The following is a 19,025-nucleotide window of genomic DNA, read 5'->3' as shown; positions in this document are numbered from 1 at the left end:
TTGCATATGCATTATCAGAAATATAGTTACTGGAAGCTTATTAAAACCTCAGAAGCTTATTAGTTCAAAGAATTTTATTAGTTCTTTATAAGACAATAATAGCATGTGGGAATAGCTTCTTACACTTTATCATACTGCCCACATTGGTTACACATTAATAATGTACACAAGAAATCAATATTGTAACTTGCAATGCATCTCTACAAGGAAGAGGCAACAATCGGAATTAGTCAACATTGAAGCACGAATGCAGTTCCTTCTCGTGGGTGACTTTTGTAACCTTCATGTGAGAGGAAGAGAACAATCAGCATGGCACCCAAGTTGTTGGAAAGAATGCAAGAAATGAACCTCACAGTTTGGGAGAGGATTTGCTTCTCGAAAAGAAAAACGTATCCCAGTCTTATCATGAATAATGAATCTGATGACTCCTGAATAGTTTGCAAGGCTCAGCTCAGTCAGAATATGTTCAAATATCGGCAGCCTCAAATGCAATATCCCACACGTAATGAATTTCTTATACCAGTCTAGCTACTCCAGGTACCGCCCCAGAGTGCTTTTTCACCTTCTTTACAACGGCGATGTACTTCAAAGATTCTTTCAGCAGACTTGCAGATGCCACTGCAACTCCAGTCAAAAGATGCAATACAAGCATGTCCTGCACGTGCCTTCCATTCACAATCTGCAAAAGAAGTTACATTATAAAGCCATTTCTCCAAATATATATTTGAGATCCTGAGATGCTTATGATACAGTCTTGCGCACCTGGTGGTGTACCACAACAGAGACTTCGATCATCGATATGCTCAACGTCCAGCCCAATGAACCAAGCTCCAAGTGAGACATCCTCATTTGCATATTTGTGCAGCACATTCCTAATAATTCACAGTTCATGAATCATAAATCTGATTTATTTCACAAACAAATTGTGAAAGAAAAAAAGTGATATGCTTACTGGTTCTGTAAAATGTATGCTGCCAAGTCCTTTGAGATGGCATACAGTTGACCGGTGGCATGTCTGAAATACCGGTTTCCCCTCCTCACCAAATTTCCAGTATTCTGGTTCATGATACCTCACTCCCCTATACAATTGACAGATAAGTTGAAGATAAGCTAAATCTGCAAATGCTAATTACTAATTCATCTTTGAGGGGAATGGTTTTTTATGTTCCCTACTTCTGTGCAAGGACTGGACCAGACTTCATGCAACCTATATACACACTCTTCTTTTTCTGGTGCTTTGCAAGAGTTGCTCCAAGGGCTCCTGCAATCCCATATTTTTTGTCACAACTGTTGGTTTACTTATCTTCAAGAAGGAAAAATATATGTACTATCTAGCTCACCTATATTTACATGCACATCATCATCCACTTTGATGTAGAAGTCTGCATCCCACATGGTAACAGCAGTAGCAAAATATATCTTTGTTTTAGCTGACAATTCAAGATAACCTTCAACGTGTTCCTGTGTGGAATGAACACTTGAAATCAATTCAAATGAGGATTTTCAAAAATTTCAATTGTTGCAACCAAAATGATGATGGATCCATACCAGCCTCAAAAAGTCTCCATGTTTTCTATTCTCAGCTTCAATCGCTCTATCCAGAATACCACCTGGGGTAGCACTGAGTTAAAAAATTATTAGTTTATAATTTTTTGTACATGCAAATCAAAATTGAAAAAGGATGAAAGTTGCGCTTCCAAATGCAAAATATAGAAAATAAAAAATATTAAAAATTGGACTTTCTTTTAAGAAATAAAAGAATCTTTCTTCATAAAGTTGTATTTAGAAAGACGGCAATGGGCTATAGGTGTGCACCTGTGTCCAATAACAAAGCGAATGATGATTCCTTTTTCTTCCTCCAACCTCTTTCTTTTCTCACCTGCTCATAGTTTTAGAAATGCAAATTACTCGTCCTCTTTTCTTCATTTATATGAACTTCATGCTAATTTTTACTTAGAATAATAAAAAGTAAAAAGAAAAAAGAAAGGACCTTGTGGCATCCATGTTGCTCGAACAGAATCTCTACGCTTTCTACTACTAAAAGCAGTGTTGATACCAATAACTATAAAAGCTTGCCGTTTAATGGTAGTAAGTTCAGAAACAGCATGTTCTGATGCAGGGGACTCTTTGAGCACCGATTCATGAGCAGCTCTTGCTGCTGCAAGTTCCACTTCAAGATCTGAGATTTTTTTATCGAGTGACCTGGGACATAAATCAAAATCATATACAATTCAATAAGCTATAAAAAGCATGAAATGTTATGAACGGGATTAGGATTGGTTCTTTCTATAAATGAATGAATGAGTTCCACTAAGCATAGAAGATCATTGAGAGAAAGAAGTCAGCTAAGCTTACTCCACTGTGTATTCGTTCCTGGGAACCTCCCCAATGTCAGTATCTTTCTTCACTTGATCCTGAATCACATGCATTTTGGTTAATGCAAAGAGCAGGATAGTGTGTGCATCATTCTATGTATCATTAAAGTTGCAAACAAAAAAAGCACATATACGAAAACAGGGTACATATTGTAACAAGTATGAAAGAGGTACGATAATCAAAACCAGATAACTGTAAAAGGTATAAACTGGTGGACAGAAACCTACAGATTTTGCATCGCATCCTTTGGAAACAAATTTGACTCCGCCAACAGCTTCATCTTGAGAATGGGTTATATTTCCAAATCTGCAAAGAATCCAAAACATCTTTAGAAATAATTCCCCTGAAATATAATCATAATACACATGAAAGTGGGCTAGGAACATGATTGCCTTTGATGGTATCAAAGAAACATCAACAAGGGGAATTCAGAAAGGTTTAGTTATTCACTTCATTGTAGGTGTTCACTAAATGCTTGTATACCAATTATTACTAACTTCACACAATAATGCATGTAAATAGTTTCACTCTTAAATCATATGTATTGCTGAAGTGCTTTTACACCGAGGGCATCGAAACAGGTCACAGTCAACGTTGCACCTCTTGGTGACCAAAAAAATTGGTGGTTTCTCCCCACAACAAAGGAAAAAAAAAAGAATCAAGATGACTAAATTTAACAAAACAATTAAATGAGAGGAAGTACTCTAACAACCAAAGACCACACTTTGTTTATCCAGGAGATTGCCGTTATTGCTTCAAGAGCCTGAAAGCGACATGAGAAGTACAGAATTGCCATCACTTTTTGACCAAGAATTGTAAATCAGGAAATAAATGTATACTGTAACAATTTACAGGTTTCTCCATCTTTAGCTAGCAAAGCATACTTCACAACCAATGCTCTAGACTATCGAAGAGTCAACCAATCTATCGAAGATGCCATCGAGTAACTTGTGATTCCAGAAGATGTGTTGCACTATGGATATCAGTCCTCTCAAAGCAAATCCACGTGATAAGTCTTATGGATCCATTCCATTGCGAGAAGACGATACTTCCCACACTTAAAGGCGATTAACCCTCAAAATCAGAGGCAGGATTCTGCGTCAAACATGGCTTCACAAAGTGTGGACAAGAGATTTATGGTTGTCCAGGAAGAAGCCTTAATGATAAAACTTCAACCTTAGGACAATAATTCTCACTTCTCCAGTAAGAAAGACTCCTCCCGACCATACTGAAACACCCAATCCAGGTGAAATCTCATGGAGATTATGGAAGGTTAGGACATGACAAAGCTATCAGCAGTAACCGCTCTAAAATAACATTTAATCAGTGAGATCTATAAAAAGGGACGAATATCGTTCACGGCAATATTGTTGATGTTTCTCCTCCTAGAGAGAGGATTCAATAGATACTGTAAGGAATTCTATTCTTCAAGAGCGTTCCAAATATCACTGCTATTATCATCTAGAAGACTTTAGATGGCTCTAATTCATAAAGGCAGAAGAAAAAGAAGCGAAGTTCAACAGAAGGAACAAACAAGTATTGGATAAAAACACTTTAATAAGCTAAATATCTATAAATAGGAATAAAGCCAATTATATGCTTCCATGCCGTTGTTTCCATAACAATTATCTCAAGAGGGTTATGAATTACTAAAAAATGCAGGACGGACTCCATATACTGATGGAGCGGAGCAACAGATGGCTAAATTATTGAAGTAGACTATCAATTGGACGAAGAATCTCTCTCACCATCCACAATTGGACATTTTTGAAGTGTGAAATAATTTGCATAGATCCTTATCCTCCATACTTTTCATTTTGAGTTTCTTCACAGAAGAAACCAGCAATTACCAATTGCGATTTAATTTATTTTAGGCCAGGGGATCACCAACTACCACTTCAAGCAAAAACTCAACAACCAATTACCGAAAAGAAAAAAAAAGCAGAAAAAGATCAAGCAACTGGAAATTCAATCACACCTGTTAGTGAAAAGCAGTCCAAGACAGAAGAACCCAAGACAGAAAAAGAAAGTCAACCTCCTTGATACATTCCTTCCAGACCCCTCCAAACCTCTGATCTTCACTAACATCTCTCTCTCTCTCTCTCAATTGGGAGCTGTTAAGAGACTCAGATGGGCAATCTCTCGCTCTCTCTCTCTCTCTCCAATAAAAAATCACCAATTGGGTACTCTAACAGGACTGAGAAGGGCAAGTTTGATCGTTCTAACCTCACCCAAACCCTGCTATTTGGCAGGACTCTCTCTCCAATCAAAAACGACCACTTGGGTACTTTAAAAGCACTGAGATGGGCACGTTCTTGGAGGCACCGACAGCAGAATTTTCTTTTTCCCTCGGTTACATGTATCAAAATCAGCAAAACGAGAGAAGATGTGGGAAAGAGAGAGAAGCAGCAAGCAACAGAAAGGCCACGATAGAAGAGAGAGGAGTGAGGCCAAGGTGTCAGAACGCCCTGTGCTTAAGGCAGAAGCTCAAAGCTGTCCTCCCACCCTTCAAGCATACGACAAAATGTGGGACGTTGGTTGTTGGCAGAGGGTGAAAGAAAGAGGCTTGCTTTGCTCCCCTCCCCCTCCTCGAGATCCCCCCCAACCTTCCGTCGGATGAGAGAAAGAGAAAGGCCAGCTAAGGGGAGATTGCTTCACACACCAACGAGAATCAAAGAGGCTCAGTTGATGCCTGTGAACAATGCTGGTAACTGAAGAAAGAAAGGTGAACTAAAGAAGGGAAAAATGGATGGGATGGTGTGGGGGAGCGCAGAGTGTCATGTGGAATGAATATTAATAGTCAGTACGAAGCAAATCCGAAGGCGGTAATCACTAGATTGCAATTACCGACGATAGTAAAAAAAAAAACCCAGAAAAAAAATAAAAAAAGAAATAGTTTGGTAGTTGTAGCTCTCACTCTCTAAAAAAAGAAATGGTTCAGTAGTTCTTCTTCTCTCTCTTTATATAGATATAGATCTCTCTCTCATCACATGGGATGTTTGGTATCGAAGTAAGTACACAGGGTAAGCCTTCTTCTTTGAAGATGACGTCGTGCTGTTGGGGATGAGAAAGTATCAAAGCCATCAGTATGTGCAGATAGGAAACAGCAGCTGGGGGCTCACAGAGCGTGCCATGCATGAGCTAATTACTAGTACGGCTTTCGTTGTGGGGAAAATCTTGCGATGCTTTGAATTTCTCTTTCAGAATAATCTAGAAAAAAATTATCACCATATACATTTTTTAAGGAAACGGTCGGCACATATAAATGATACCATGAAAACAATTTTATCGTGTTGATATCGTGAAAATAAGATATTTTTTTTTAAAAAAATGATATTTTAACAATAGCATGTTTAAAAAAATATTTTGATATATAAGGAGTGATTACACAAGGAAGACTTGATGAGACCATCTTATGGACCATCCAAGATGCACACTGGGGCCCATATTTCATTCTTGATAAAGGTGAAAAGTAAACCAGGACCGTTGGATCTTCGAACCAGATGCTGCAGAGAATTGAAGCTCATCCACCAGTGGCACACATGGCTAATGTGATGCTCATCCTTAAGCAAATTGCAAAGAGTGAATACATTTTTTATTTATTTTTAATTTTATATAATCTCAAATCTCAATGAGTGTGAATTTGGCACACCTTTTGAATTATCTTTGCTTGATTGCCATGTGATATGAATTTGATTAAATGATGGACACCTTGTTTGGTGGAAGCACTTAGCTTGTCATCCTAACACAGAGCTATTTTATTTAATAGGAAATGGAAATTGGGAAGCAACCCCTTTAAGATTTGCTTGACTTGGATGCTTTTGACTACTATGCCTCTGATTAGATAAGATTTTGACTTCCGTTTTTTGCATCCATCAAATTTTTTCTGTTTTTTTATTTGTAATCCAATTCTCCTATGGCTCTTAATTATCTAATCCATACTCACAAATATCGCCAATATTTAGAAAATATCACAAAGATTGATATTATATAGACAAAAACTTTGCCGTTTGTTCTAAAAAAATCGCTCCAAAAACACTTTTTGCAGAACTTTTTTTTTGAGAGAATTTCGCAGAACTTTTTATATTATTCAATTTAAGCTTTAAGTGCACACTGATATTTTTCAAGAAAAACTCAAATTTCACACTAGGGCGGTCAGCGGCCAGAGTAAATCCTTCTCTTCAGTCTGTCATGGGTCAGTGCAATTATAACTCAAGTATGGTTCAAGCTCGGAACAACTGAAATTGGGAGAGCCGAAGGGCTAGACCGCTAGTGTGGGCTCTGTGGATCGTACTGTCAGTAGCTACGCAATGAGATATGAGATTTTGCATAGCAGGATATAATAAATGGTGTCAGATACATATCATACATACAGTGGCGACTGCCTGCTACATTTTAAATAATTAGTTATGGTCGAATGTCATCGAAGATGTGGTAAAAATACCACAAATTCCCCTCCATGGAAAGCCCACCAAATTTTTTTTATTAGTGGTTCATAACCAATAGAGGGCCCATTCATTTACTTGTTTTGTTTAACAGTTTGCATAATATATATATATATATATATATATATAATCTAACCGTACAAATGTGTTTAACATGACGATCATTTTATTTGATATATTAAAAAGTTTTATCATGTTTTAATATAATATAATAAATAAATAAATGTTATATATATAATATAAAGTAATTTCGTACCTCGATACCATACGGTGGTACACTCTTTTTGCATAGATCTAAACACCAAATGATAAATCTGACCATACATATGTGTTTAGCATGTTTTATTGGCTCACAATTCATGAAAATAAAAGTGACTTAAAGATTGTATAAACCATCATGCTTGAGTTAACTTTAGCACGTGAAAATAATAAACAGAACATGCTAAACATGATTCTTTTTTTGAGAAATGCTAAACATGATTTAATGGTTAGATTTCACTCTTAAAGCTTAGATCTATGTAAATCAACTGTGTACCAACACACACACACACACACACATATATATATATATATATATATATATATATATATATATATATATATATATTAGAGAGAGAGAGAAAGTTACTAGGCCATATCTATTTCTTTCATTGTTAAAGTTGACCACATCTAGGTTTATGGGAAGGAATGGAATCAATGACAAATTGCAATAAGTTATCCAGCATATCATGGTCCCAACTCTATAAAAAATTAGACCTTTTATTATGATTTTTTAAAATTAATTATAACCTCTCTCTGACCACAAATATGTTCATGTGCCTGTGGTTGACTGGAGCCTAAAGTCGTTTTATTTTTTATTTTTCTGTCCTAAAACCTAAATAGCCTCCCTGAGAAGCATTCTTATCATAACTCATCTAGAATATGCTATTGGAATAAGGGCAAAGTCCTACCCTACATTGAGGGCCCATTTGTTTCATGGGGTGGCAAAGGAAGTGTCTTTTCCAGGGAAAATCAAGTGCAATGAAAGGCACTCTCACCAATAAACAGCCAGGTACATATGGGTCCCACATTTTCAAGGAAAACGTTTTCCTATGTGGGCTATGAGAAATGATTTTCATGTAAAAAAGAATGCTTTCCGTGAGTAAACATGAGCCACATATCATTTTCCCATGGCGGCATTTGTTTCACCATAGTAGGAAATTGACCCCATCTTGGTATGAAAATGGGCCAGTTTTCTATGAAACAAATTAATTAGCCTGGATTGCTAGGTTCATGAACTTGGTCCCTGCTAGCATGACCTGGCCATTATCTAACCAGTCAATTAGAATCATAATTTTTTTTTCTCTTAGAATAATCTCATTTTCATCGAGTTATTGACTGATTTCATACAAGGGGAAAAATCAAGAAAGAGAGTTTGCCAAAATATCTTTTTTCTTTCTTTGAGTTCTTCCAATCAAAGATCCTTCAATTGTTAAATTGTGTTATACATAATCATGCTTGCATATAATGCCTCAATTATTTTTAATTTAACCATGTAATGATCAATATTAAACTAAAACCATCATGATCCAACTGATCTCGAAAACAGAGATCCAGGACTAGACAAACTTTATGCAAAATTGGAATCGCCCATGCGACAACAAATTTTTTTATTAAGAATGTAAAAGGTTCAGATTCAGGTTGGATGCTAAATCTGAATCAGTTTAGTCAAATTTGGTAGCAGAAGTGCTATCTGATTAATAATTGGCTTAGAATTTGGTATAAAATATTACATCTAAATCTGAATCCAAAACAAATCCAAATCTGACATATATGTGAATATGAATACATGTAAATGTTACATCTGAGTAGTAATTTAAGCTAGCCGAATCCAGATCCAGTTTTAGCTTTTTCATTCGAGCCAGAATCCGAATCCAAATTTGATTATGAAAAATGAGATTAGGTTGGATTTGGTAAACCTAGATCCGAGATGAATCCAACCCGTTTACGTCCTCGGGTTTTTTATATTATCCAGGTGCTTGTATATTTCCCAACTGTACCGGGAAGTCCAGCTTTGATTTCGTGGTAAGCAATGCTACTCATGGGTTTTGAACTTATGACATCCCGCCAACTTGGTGACATTCGCAAATCGCCGCTGCCAGATGAGCGGAGCCCTTCTGGCCTTATGAAAGGGACCCTTACCAAAGCAGGCCTCTTTCTCAGTAAAGGGTCAAACAAACACCAGATTGAGAAAGAAGTAATGGGGTTCACTTATTAAATGCTTTAGGATCGTTTTCTTACAAAAAGTGGGGACTTCCCTCCTCCTCAGGGAACCAGTTTCTTGCGTGGTGGCCTTGTAACAAACAAACCCTAAATAATAAATAGCTGAGAGGAATGGTTATTGTGACTAACAGAATTTTCTAAGTGTGGGCAATGGGCCAGCTCAACCCATTTTTGACCGGGCCAAGCTGGCGTGTTATGGGCTGCAGCCCAGTCAAACAGGCCCATACAAATGGACCGGCCAGCCGGATAGCTGCCTGGTTTAGGCTTAGATTGGAGCTCAGGACCCTAGCTCATGCAGGCTGGGCCACGTGCTGCCTACCGTTGTATAAAGGCTAGCTGCCAGACTGGCCTGACCCAGGTCAATTTTGGACTGGGCTGACTAGCTCAGTGCTATTACCCTCGGTCCCAGGGCCTATATGCCTGTTTGGGCTTATGCAAGGGGATAACGCTAGCAGGAATAGAACCCCAACTGCCCGACTAGCAGCCGAGGCCCTTTCCAACTACGCTAACCCCTCGGGGTCTGACAGACTAGTTCCTTGATGAGCCAGTCTAAGCCGGGTCAGGGTCCACAGTGCCGGCTAGAGCTGGCCCACAGGCCAATCCCGGTTCTAAAATAATAAAACGAGCCCTCCCTAGTCCCTTCCCTCCTCCAAACCAAAAAATAAAAATAAAAAAAAAGGCAAAGGATGAGAGAACTAAATATGGGATATTTTTGTTTGACAGAAAAATATCAGATATTTTATTATAGATTATAATGCAATTTCCTAGCTTATCAAGTTTAGCATTGCAAAGGGTTCCATCCAAACACCCAATTTAAAAAAAAAAACCCATAAAATGAAAAGTGTGAGGACAGTTTGTGATCACCATGTAAAAGGACTTGTCATTAAGGATGGCGGTAGACCGGGGCAGGGGCGGGGGACAAGGTCTCCACTCCCGCTCCGTCTCAAAATCTGACCCCCCATCCCTGCATGGGTTTGGATTTTAACCTCTATCTTCGCCTCCATCCCCATTTCATATCCAAATGGGGCGAGGCAAGTGGGGCCCTGTTTTTCCTCAGTCTATTGCCATCCTTAAAGAAGGATTGTGGATGTGGCAGGGCGAGGCAAGGCAAGGCAGGGATCCAGACGGGGATGGGGCAGGGTGAGAGAAAGCGTAAGTTCATCCTCGCACGGGTTTTGATTTTAATCTCCATCCTCATTTCATATCCTCCATCCCTGGTCCAAACGGGGCGAGGCGGGACATGACCCCATTTTCCCCGGGTCCACTGTCATCCCTACTTGTCATCCAGGTACTATTTCTCATCTTAGAGATAAATAAATTATACACCTAGCTAGGTGGGTGGCTTAAGGCTTTTAAGCTGAAAGACATCATGAGTTTGATATTAGAGGTGTGCATCCATTGCTGTAAGTTTCAATCAGCAGGCAACTTGGTGGACGAAGGGGGGCCGCTTCGAGGTTTTGAAGTTCCATAACTGAATCCAAATCTAAGCTTGAATCTAGTTAGGTTATACATAAAATTGTATCCCAGTAGCTATTTTAAGCTAGCTAGATCCAAATTTAATATGAGCTCTTTCCATCCAAATCTGAATCCGACTCCTAATTCAGTAAAGCTTACATCTGAATCGAACCTGACCCATTTTGGGTACGTTGTTGCAGATAATGGGTATCTGTTGGGCCAGCTTGACCAATGCTGGAACCTCCCACAAAAACAAACAGAGAAAGAGAATGCTTGTGGGAAGCAAAAGTCAGAAGTGAAAACAAAGTCTGACAGATGCACAAGACGTATATGGCAGACATTGCATTTCCTTGAGGCCCCAGTAGAGAAAGTAGATCCAAATACATGAGAAAAAACAAGGAATTTTTTTCTTTTTTATTGGCACACAACAAAAAAAAATTCTTATTTGAACAAAGGTAGCGATCACTCTTAAACAAGTATTCATCTTTTGGCAACTTTGTATATCTACTTAACTATTCATTGGCTACCAATTATGGGGGCTCTGCTTGTCTGGTAAGAGCAGTTAGTGAACGTCACCTTGTGTTGGGACGTTGCAAGTTCTAATCCCATTGGTACATGCTTGTATAACTGGTAAGGGTCTGCCTTATAACCCCAGCTTTCTCTATCGAAAAAAATGGTTAAACATTGGTTATATATGGTTTAACTTGGCATAAACATGTGGTATACCCTTACTGTTGTGGGCTTTTCTACTTTATTCATTTGCTTTATCCTATGTCACGCCATTGCCAAAATAACAAAGAGAATTTATTATGGTTTTCTTAATTTAAACATATCGAAATCGCAAGAAGCATGTCTTTTTTAATGTACTTCATTATAATCTTATATGATTTTCCTGATGTTTATGTTTTATTTTTTATTTACGATTGATGAAAGACATTTCATATATATTTTCTAAATGTTTTTTCTTAAAAATATTTCAGGATTTCCTTTGAAAAAAATCTCAAGAATTAATGAGCTTGCACCTACATCGATTCAGTAGAAGCACATGGTCTCTATTTGATGATTCCAGCATAATGGAGGATGAGTTCGGAATGAATTCTGATATTCTGATCCAAGTTGCCATCTCCCTCAGTAAAAGTTGTGAATGTTTAATTTTAAGGCATGTATGGAAGAGAGAAACTCTTGTTGGAAAAGAAAGTTTTGCCTATAAGAGCTTTTGATACAAAAAGTTTTTCAAAAGAAAGTTGTTTGCCTGTTTGTGTAGCATGAGAAAAATAGAGTGAAAAAATGTGAAAAAATGAGAGATTGTTTTGTTTTTTCCCCCTTATGTGTGTGTTTTTGGGTGGCGGTATATCATGGATGTTTCCCCCCAAAAAAAGAAATGTCAAGAAGTTTGTAACATATTTGTTCGAACTTCAAGATGTTGGAAACATATTTGTGCAAACTTTATGAAGTTTGTAATATATTTGTGCGACCGTCGAGAGGTTTGCAACATATTTGTATAAATGTCAAGAGGCTTGCATGTGAACGTAAAGAGGTCCGTACAAATATGTTGTGAAGGGTAAAAATATCCTAAAAAATTGTAAATCTGAATTTTGGACATGAGGATTTCGGCAAAATTCCGAGGTATTTATGAAATCACGCTATTTTACAAGAAATGTATGATCATTTTTCATAATTTTTAAAAGTTTTCTTAAAAAGAACGCAAAGTCTAATTTATTGCAAAACATTTTCTCACCGGGATTTTTTTTCAAATCACTGGACCTACGACACTAGTCTAGAGGCAAAAAAAATTAACTGTCTAAAGCTCTCTCTTTGGGAGCTAGTAGTTAGAATGAGAGTTAGAGGATTTGAGTTTAAATTTGGTCAAACTAACTACTATGACGGTGGTTGCTTGTGAAAATGACATTGAGAAGGTAGTTTATGAAAATGAAAAAGGAGATGGACGCGGTCTCCCCTTTGTATTTGCACCCAAAACTAAATTTGTTAACTACCATCTGCTAGATGTGGTAACTGCCAATTTCAGGAATTGATAGCTTCCACTTTTCCAATTTCTCGTCTTTCAAAGAAAACCTTAGTTTAGGTCATCTGTCCAACAATGGAAATTGCCAAACAATTTTTTTTTTCCGGATAACTGAAGAAAACCACCTCACTCTAGGGATGGGGTGGGGCAGGGGACAAGGTCTCCACCCCCGCCCCGCCTCAAAATTTTATCCTCCACCCCCGCCCCGCCTCCGCGGCGGGGATGGATTTTATCCTCCACCCCCGCCTTCATCCCCGTTTCATGTCCTCCATCCCCGGTTCAAACGGGGATGAGGCAGGGATATTGTGGGGAAAAGTGGTCGGGGCGGGGATCGTGGCGGGGACGGGGCGGGGCGGGGAAAAGTGCACGTCCATCCCCGCCTCCACCCCCGGACGGGGATGGATTTTAACCTTCGTCCCCGCCTCCATCCCCGTTTCATACCCTTCATCCCCGGTCCAAACGGGGCGAGGCGGGGCGGGCCCCCGCTTTCCCCCGCTCCACTGCCATCCCTACCTCACTCTCACAATCTCATTAGTGTAAAAACCTCGGGTTCCCTTGTCCACCAGTTGGACTCACGGCAAGGGATGTGCACCTGTGGGTTTTGAACTCATGACAACCTTTGGACAGTTGGACTTGGTGATGTTCAAAGTTTCACGTTGCCAGGACAATGACCGTAAGTACTGCAGGCAGAACCAGCGCGGTTAGGTCTCTGATCATGTGGGCAGTTTTTCCATGCAAATATAAAAGAAAAATATAATATACTATTACTGCATAAGTATTGTACAGATATATCAGCATGTAGTAGGGCTATATACAGGTGGTTTTCCCACCTTGTTTTTCAAAATAGTTGCACAAAGATTGGATCTGGATCTGGATCTGGAACTGGATTAGAAGGGTGTGGCTGTAGCTGGACCTGATTCAAACTCATAAAATATGTATCATGGCAGTTTTAAAAGTAGCTACAAATATCGGAACCGTCAAACTCCTGATATTTTCAAAATATCATCTGTTTTTAAGATGTCATATTTTTGGCGATATTTTTTTGTTATTGACATGATATTTACATTTCTTTTACATATTTTCATATTTTTAATTAACAATAACGTAGATGGTCCTTGCTTTTATTGGAAATACCATTGCTAACAGCAGTTAGATAATATAACGAACATGACCAATTTACTGTTCACTTGACCTTTTGCCCTTTGTCTCCTACACAGCATGTGTTTTCTCTTGCAACAACTTACATGATGCCTGATTTTTCTAGGTGGCACTTAGTTTTTTTAAGCAACAATGTAGACAAAATGGTTTAAAGAAGGCACCTATTTTTGTAGGCAACAAGAGGGCAAAAGTGTCAAGTAAACAATAAATTGGCCATGTTGGTTATATTTTAAGTAGTAAATTGGTCATGTTTGCAATATTTTTTCAAGTTGCAGTCAAAACTCGGATTTGTGCCAAAAAAAATGAGTACCATCTACGGCATTTCCGGTATTTTAAATCTTTATATATTTTTTATAATATCTTATGTATCCTTAAAATATAAAAATACTGATATTTTTCCAAGAAAAACAAATTTTTTAATTTATTGCCAGTTTTTCTTCGTTGGAAAAATCCGGATAACAAGCTTGTGCTTTTAAATGCCCAGTGTGTTAACTTGTGTCCATATGCACGCAGGGCATTTTAAGCGATGTCTCATTTTTTTTTTATCCTTTTCTTTTCTATATGAATCTTAATTTGGTCCCTTTTCATGGACCTAACGGTTGTAGCACTTACCCATAAATACGTCATATTACCAAGGGAGGGGGCTCCGCGTGGTTGGTAGGAGCTCTCAGTGCACGTCTCCTTGTGGTGGGACGTTGCAGGTTCAAACCCCAGTGCTACCTTGAGTAATCAAGGGGGGGGTCTGCCTAACCCCATCTTGCCTTTAAAAAAAACATAATTGCATCAGATTGAAGTGAATGAACAGCTTATTCTTTTAATCACACAAACCTTAATGTCAGATGACATTGTACCAAAGCTTAAGGTTTGGATTCTCTTCTTCATTTGAGTGGAACGCAGGTCTTGAAAAGTCTAACACTGACCCAAAGGAGTTGTGGGCCTCGATCGAAAGTGTGCTGTCATAAATCTCAAGGTTACATCTGCAACAAGGGATGATCTGCCTTTTACACGATTGGGAATCTAAGAAGCAACTAGTATTTGGAGTCTATTGCTGATGCTTGGTAGTGAGTTCAGGGGTCTGTTTGGGAGCCTTGCATTGAGACGGAAACACCATTTCCATGTGCTGCCAAAATATGGTTTTGCTAAAATGTGGCGTTGAGGATGGAGTGACTTCTGATTCAGGGCTCCCAAAAAGAGCCTTAATGATTTTAAGAAAGAAAAGCCTGGTGGTTTGGAGATGATCTGTTAACCAGTGGTTGAGAGGCGTACGCCTCAGTACTTGAAGCGTACGCCTCACAGGCGAGGCGCACGCTCAAGGTACTAAGGCGCACCCTCAGTACCTGAAGCGTTCTGGAATTGCTTTGAATACATAATTATCTAAAATAATTTCAAATATAACACTGTTTGGATTGCCCTCACTATGATTTCAGCTAAATGTTTGATGCAAGTTTCAATAGCATTAATAGCTCCCGATTAATTGCGTGGTGGTAAACCACTAAAAATCTTGCATTAGTATAACTAACTTAAATTTACATATACCTGTATATAAGTAAGAGATGTGCGCAAAAGTGCATTGCTGAAAAACTATAGTTTCATGATAGTTCTATTGCATGTATGCATTTGATATGTCCAAGAAAAAAATATTTATATGCATCACTAAGATTTTTTTTTTTGTTTAGGCCGTTTTTGATGGAAACAAATTCAAGGTTATAATTTAAAAAAATTGGGAGCTATTTATTTTTCAAGTCCTTCAAAAACCTGATATTTACTAAATCAACCATCAAACAAACTCATATATGTATATAACAATCTCATATATGTATATTTATATTAAAAAACCATTTACTAGTGCTATTTTATTAATATTATATATTTTATTATTTTGATCATGAAGCTTACGCTTCAACGCCTCGAGGCTTACGCCTCGCTTCATAACATGCTCAACGTCTCGCTTCGCCTCATCGCATTTAACAACCTTGCTGTTAACATCTGAATTTTCTATATTTTCTATCCACCGGAAGCCTGTTTGGCTGTAACCTGTCTAAACAAGAACAATATTTCAGTCCTTTCTATCCTATTCTGCTTGGTTTGGTCATTTTTTTTGTGTGTAAAAGCTGTGGTTGTAATGTGTTGAAGCATGTCTGTGATAAATGTTTGATTGCAGAGATAAACAGAGATCATATCTATGGGGACTTTGAAGTACAAAACATGTAGTAATATGTTGAAAACTAATAAATCATCTTGAACAGGTAAAAAATGTTCCGCAGATGAAGCCTTGTCCTGCACATTAAGTTGCCATTAACCAAAACCAATCATCACGCAAACAGCTTAATAAATACCTAAAGTTAGCTGCCAGAAACAGTTATACTTTGCCCTTGTTCATTTCATTCAAAATAGTCGCAAACACAACAGTTCCATTTTGTCCGCAAGAACCTCCTGCTCTGTGGCTGCTTCCCACATAAAATTCATCAAGATCACAAGATTAAACCAATTTGTCTTCAGAAAATTTCAAATCCTTGTTAATACGCAACAGTTAGAACGATCCAAATAATTTCAAAATTGAACAGATTGACACAAACACAGCAAAACTACACTGTAAAAACTCTCATATCCCAACTCACTCTTCTTGTTTGTCTGTACAATTTATCTCCTCTGAGGTTACCTTACCACCTTCCACAATATCATCAGCTACAAGAAATATTTGTGATTGTTGAAATGTAAAATCACGGCTTCACTGAAAGCACTCATTGGCCTTCCAGAAGCACATCTACAGTTTCACACTCGCACCGCATCGATTTCTAATCTCTTCCATCCTTACAAGGCAATCAATAGAATTTTATCCTAATCTCAGAAGTGTTGGATCGCCAACAATGAACTATGGGTGCTACTGTGGTCATAACTACCAAAAATGAAAATCCAGAACTGCACCACATTACCAACATGTTCACACTGAAGCTGTCATTTGTCAATAAGCAGTATAACCCTCTCCATAAATTTGAGTTATATACACCATATTTCATTCTTGTGGTATGAAAACTGAATCCAATCACTGTATCACCAATGAATATAGCCTTCCATATGGAACCGAGAAACGTGCCATATAATGGAGAAATATTCCTTTCAATCTTATAATAACCGGAGACTCCCAGCCGACAACTAGTCCGCTGAGGTGCTTTCCCTAAGCATTTCTTGAAATCAAGACAAACGTGAATAGCAACACTTTTAGCACCACCGGAAAGCATTCCATCAAGAGTAACGGATAACACAAATAACAGAAACTCTGTTACAGCCATTTTGGTACATTCTTTTACTCTATCTACTGATGCACAACTTCCCAAAATGGCACATGTCCTGCCAGTTTTAACTCTTAAGTCCATGAAGTAAATAATATATTTCCACGGTTAATTCATGTGTATCATCACACACCGAAAAGGTGTAGATGCTACCATCCACCTCTATCATGCTGTAACCTGCAGTTTTGGTTGCCCTTCTTGTTGGGTCGGTTTCCGACAACGCCTTCCCAAAACACTGTTATTTAGAACAGTTTAATCGCACAGGAGAGGGCGTACCTGATGCCGCCATTGCTGAGCTGCGGTGGTCACCGGAAAAGAGAGGTCGCCAGAGATTCTCTGCTCATCCAGGCTGCAGCCACCACAAGCGCAGGCTTCCTCAGGCAGCCGATGAGTAGACCCTGTATTCCTCTTTCGCACACCAGGGTCGCTCATGATACCCTGTCTATATAAAGCATACGGTGAGAACGGTTTGCGTAACCGTTCTCCCTTATCGTATGCTCATTTATTGGATGGATCATCCCTGATGTGGGGATGTATCCACATCGTGGATAACCACCACGTCAATCGTGGTGGTTAATCCAACATTCTCCCACTTGATCCGACGATAAATCTTTTAACCAGAAAACCTTATGGGAATAACTTGATGAATAGAATGAACTTTATAATCTATTCTATAGAGCCTTAGTTGAATCTCTAATCCTTATGAGATTAACAACAACCCGTAATGAGAATCAAGAACTGAAAGTGATCACTTTATTTATATGCATGTCAAAAAGAGTTTAACAATCTCATCCTCATTACATGTTCAGAATATAATCCGGTGCTAGCCCTTCAGTAAGAGGATCAACGATCATCTCTTTGGTACCAATATTGACAATATGCACTAAATGATTCTCCATCCTTTCTTTAACAACAAAAAACTTCAATTCCATATGCTTACATGACGTAGTACTTTTGTTGTTATTCGAAAAAGACACCACAACTTCATTATCACAGTAGACCTTCAGTGGCTTCCCAATGGAATCGACCACCTTTAACTGTGATATGAAGTTCTTTAACCATATAGCCTGCGAAATAGTCTCGTACAATACTATGAATTCTGCTTCCATGGTGTGGGCAACAGTGGTCGTCTGCTTCCCACTCCTCCAAGAGATTGCGCCCCCAACAAGTAAAAAGACGTATCCAGTAGTAGACTTTATACTATCAAGGCATCCTCCTAAATCCGCATCTGAGTAGCCAATGACCTCAAGGTGATCAACTTTATGATATGTTAACATATAGTCTTTTGTCCCTTGCAAGTACCGCAAGACTTTCTTATCAGCCTTCCAATGGGGTAAACCTGGGTTAGACTGAAATCTGCTAAGTACCCCTATTGTAAAAGAAATATCTGGTCGAGAACATGTCTGCGCGTACTGCAAGCTGCCAACAACTGATGTATATGGATAAGCACTCATCTGTGCTTTGTCAATATCGTTCTGTGGACAATCTTTAGGCTCAGTTTATCACCTTTTGATATGGTGTAGAATTAGAAGAACAATTCTCCATCCCATATCGCTTTAGCATCTTGTCTATATAGGATCTCAGGGAGAGGCCTAGAACACCTTTTGCTCTATCTCGATAGATCTCAATGCCAAGAACATAATCAACCTCACCCATATCTTTCATATCAAAATGTGATGCAAGAAACTGTTTTGTCTCTGAAAGCAACTTTATATCGTTGGTTGCAAGTAAGATGTCATCCACATACAACATCAATATAATGAACTTACTCCCACTTTCCTTAAGGTATATACATTGATCAATAATGTTTTCTGTAAACCCGAAAGTCACAATGACTTGGAAAAATTTAATATACCACTGTTGAGAGGCCTGTTTAAGTCCATATATTGATTTGTTAAGCTTGCAAACCAAATAATCATTTTCAGAGAAACCAATAGGTTGTTCCATGTATACCTCTTCATTCAGATCCCCGTTGAGGAACGCTATTTTCACATCCATCTGATGTAGCTCTAAGTC

At 38.4% G+C, this 19,025-nt stretch overlaps 1 pseudogene across 1 annotated transcript; it reads right to left on the bottom strand.

Moving 5' to 3' along the window:
* Positions 1-56: 56 nt before the first annotated feature.
* On the bottom strand, positions 57-5,023 carry LOC149817998 (putative beta-1,3-galactosyltransferase 2; annotated as a pseudogene). The gene is made up of 11 exons (XR_016427423.1): positions 4,355-5,023; positions 2,604-2,682; positions 2,356-2,414; positions 1,991-2,202; positions 1,816-1,879; positions 1,549-1,621; positions 1,341-1,461; positions 1,174-1,261; positions 953-1,079; positions 763-872; positions 57-679 (listed from the first exon to the last, which is right to left on the bottom strand). The product of XR_016427423.1 is annotated as a putative beta-1,3-galactosyltransferase 2 (transcript).
* Positions 5,024-19,025: the final 14,002 nt, after the last annotated feature.

Source organism: Nuphar pumila, chromosome 13 (assembly GCF_984573655.1).
Source record: "Nuphar pumila chromosome 13, dmNupPumi1.hap1.1, whole genome shotgun sequence".
NCBI classification, from domain to species: Eukaryota; Viridiplantae; Streptophyta; class Magnoliopsida; order Nymphaeales; family Nymphaeaceae; genus Nuphar; species Nuphar pumila.
The sequence above is the reverse complement of the archived record's forward strand: the minus strand, read 5'-3'. Positions and strand labels throughout refer to the sequence as shown.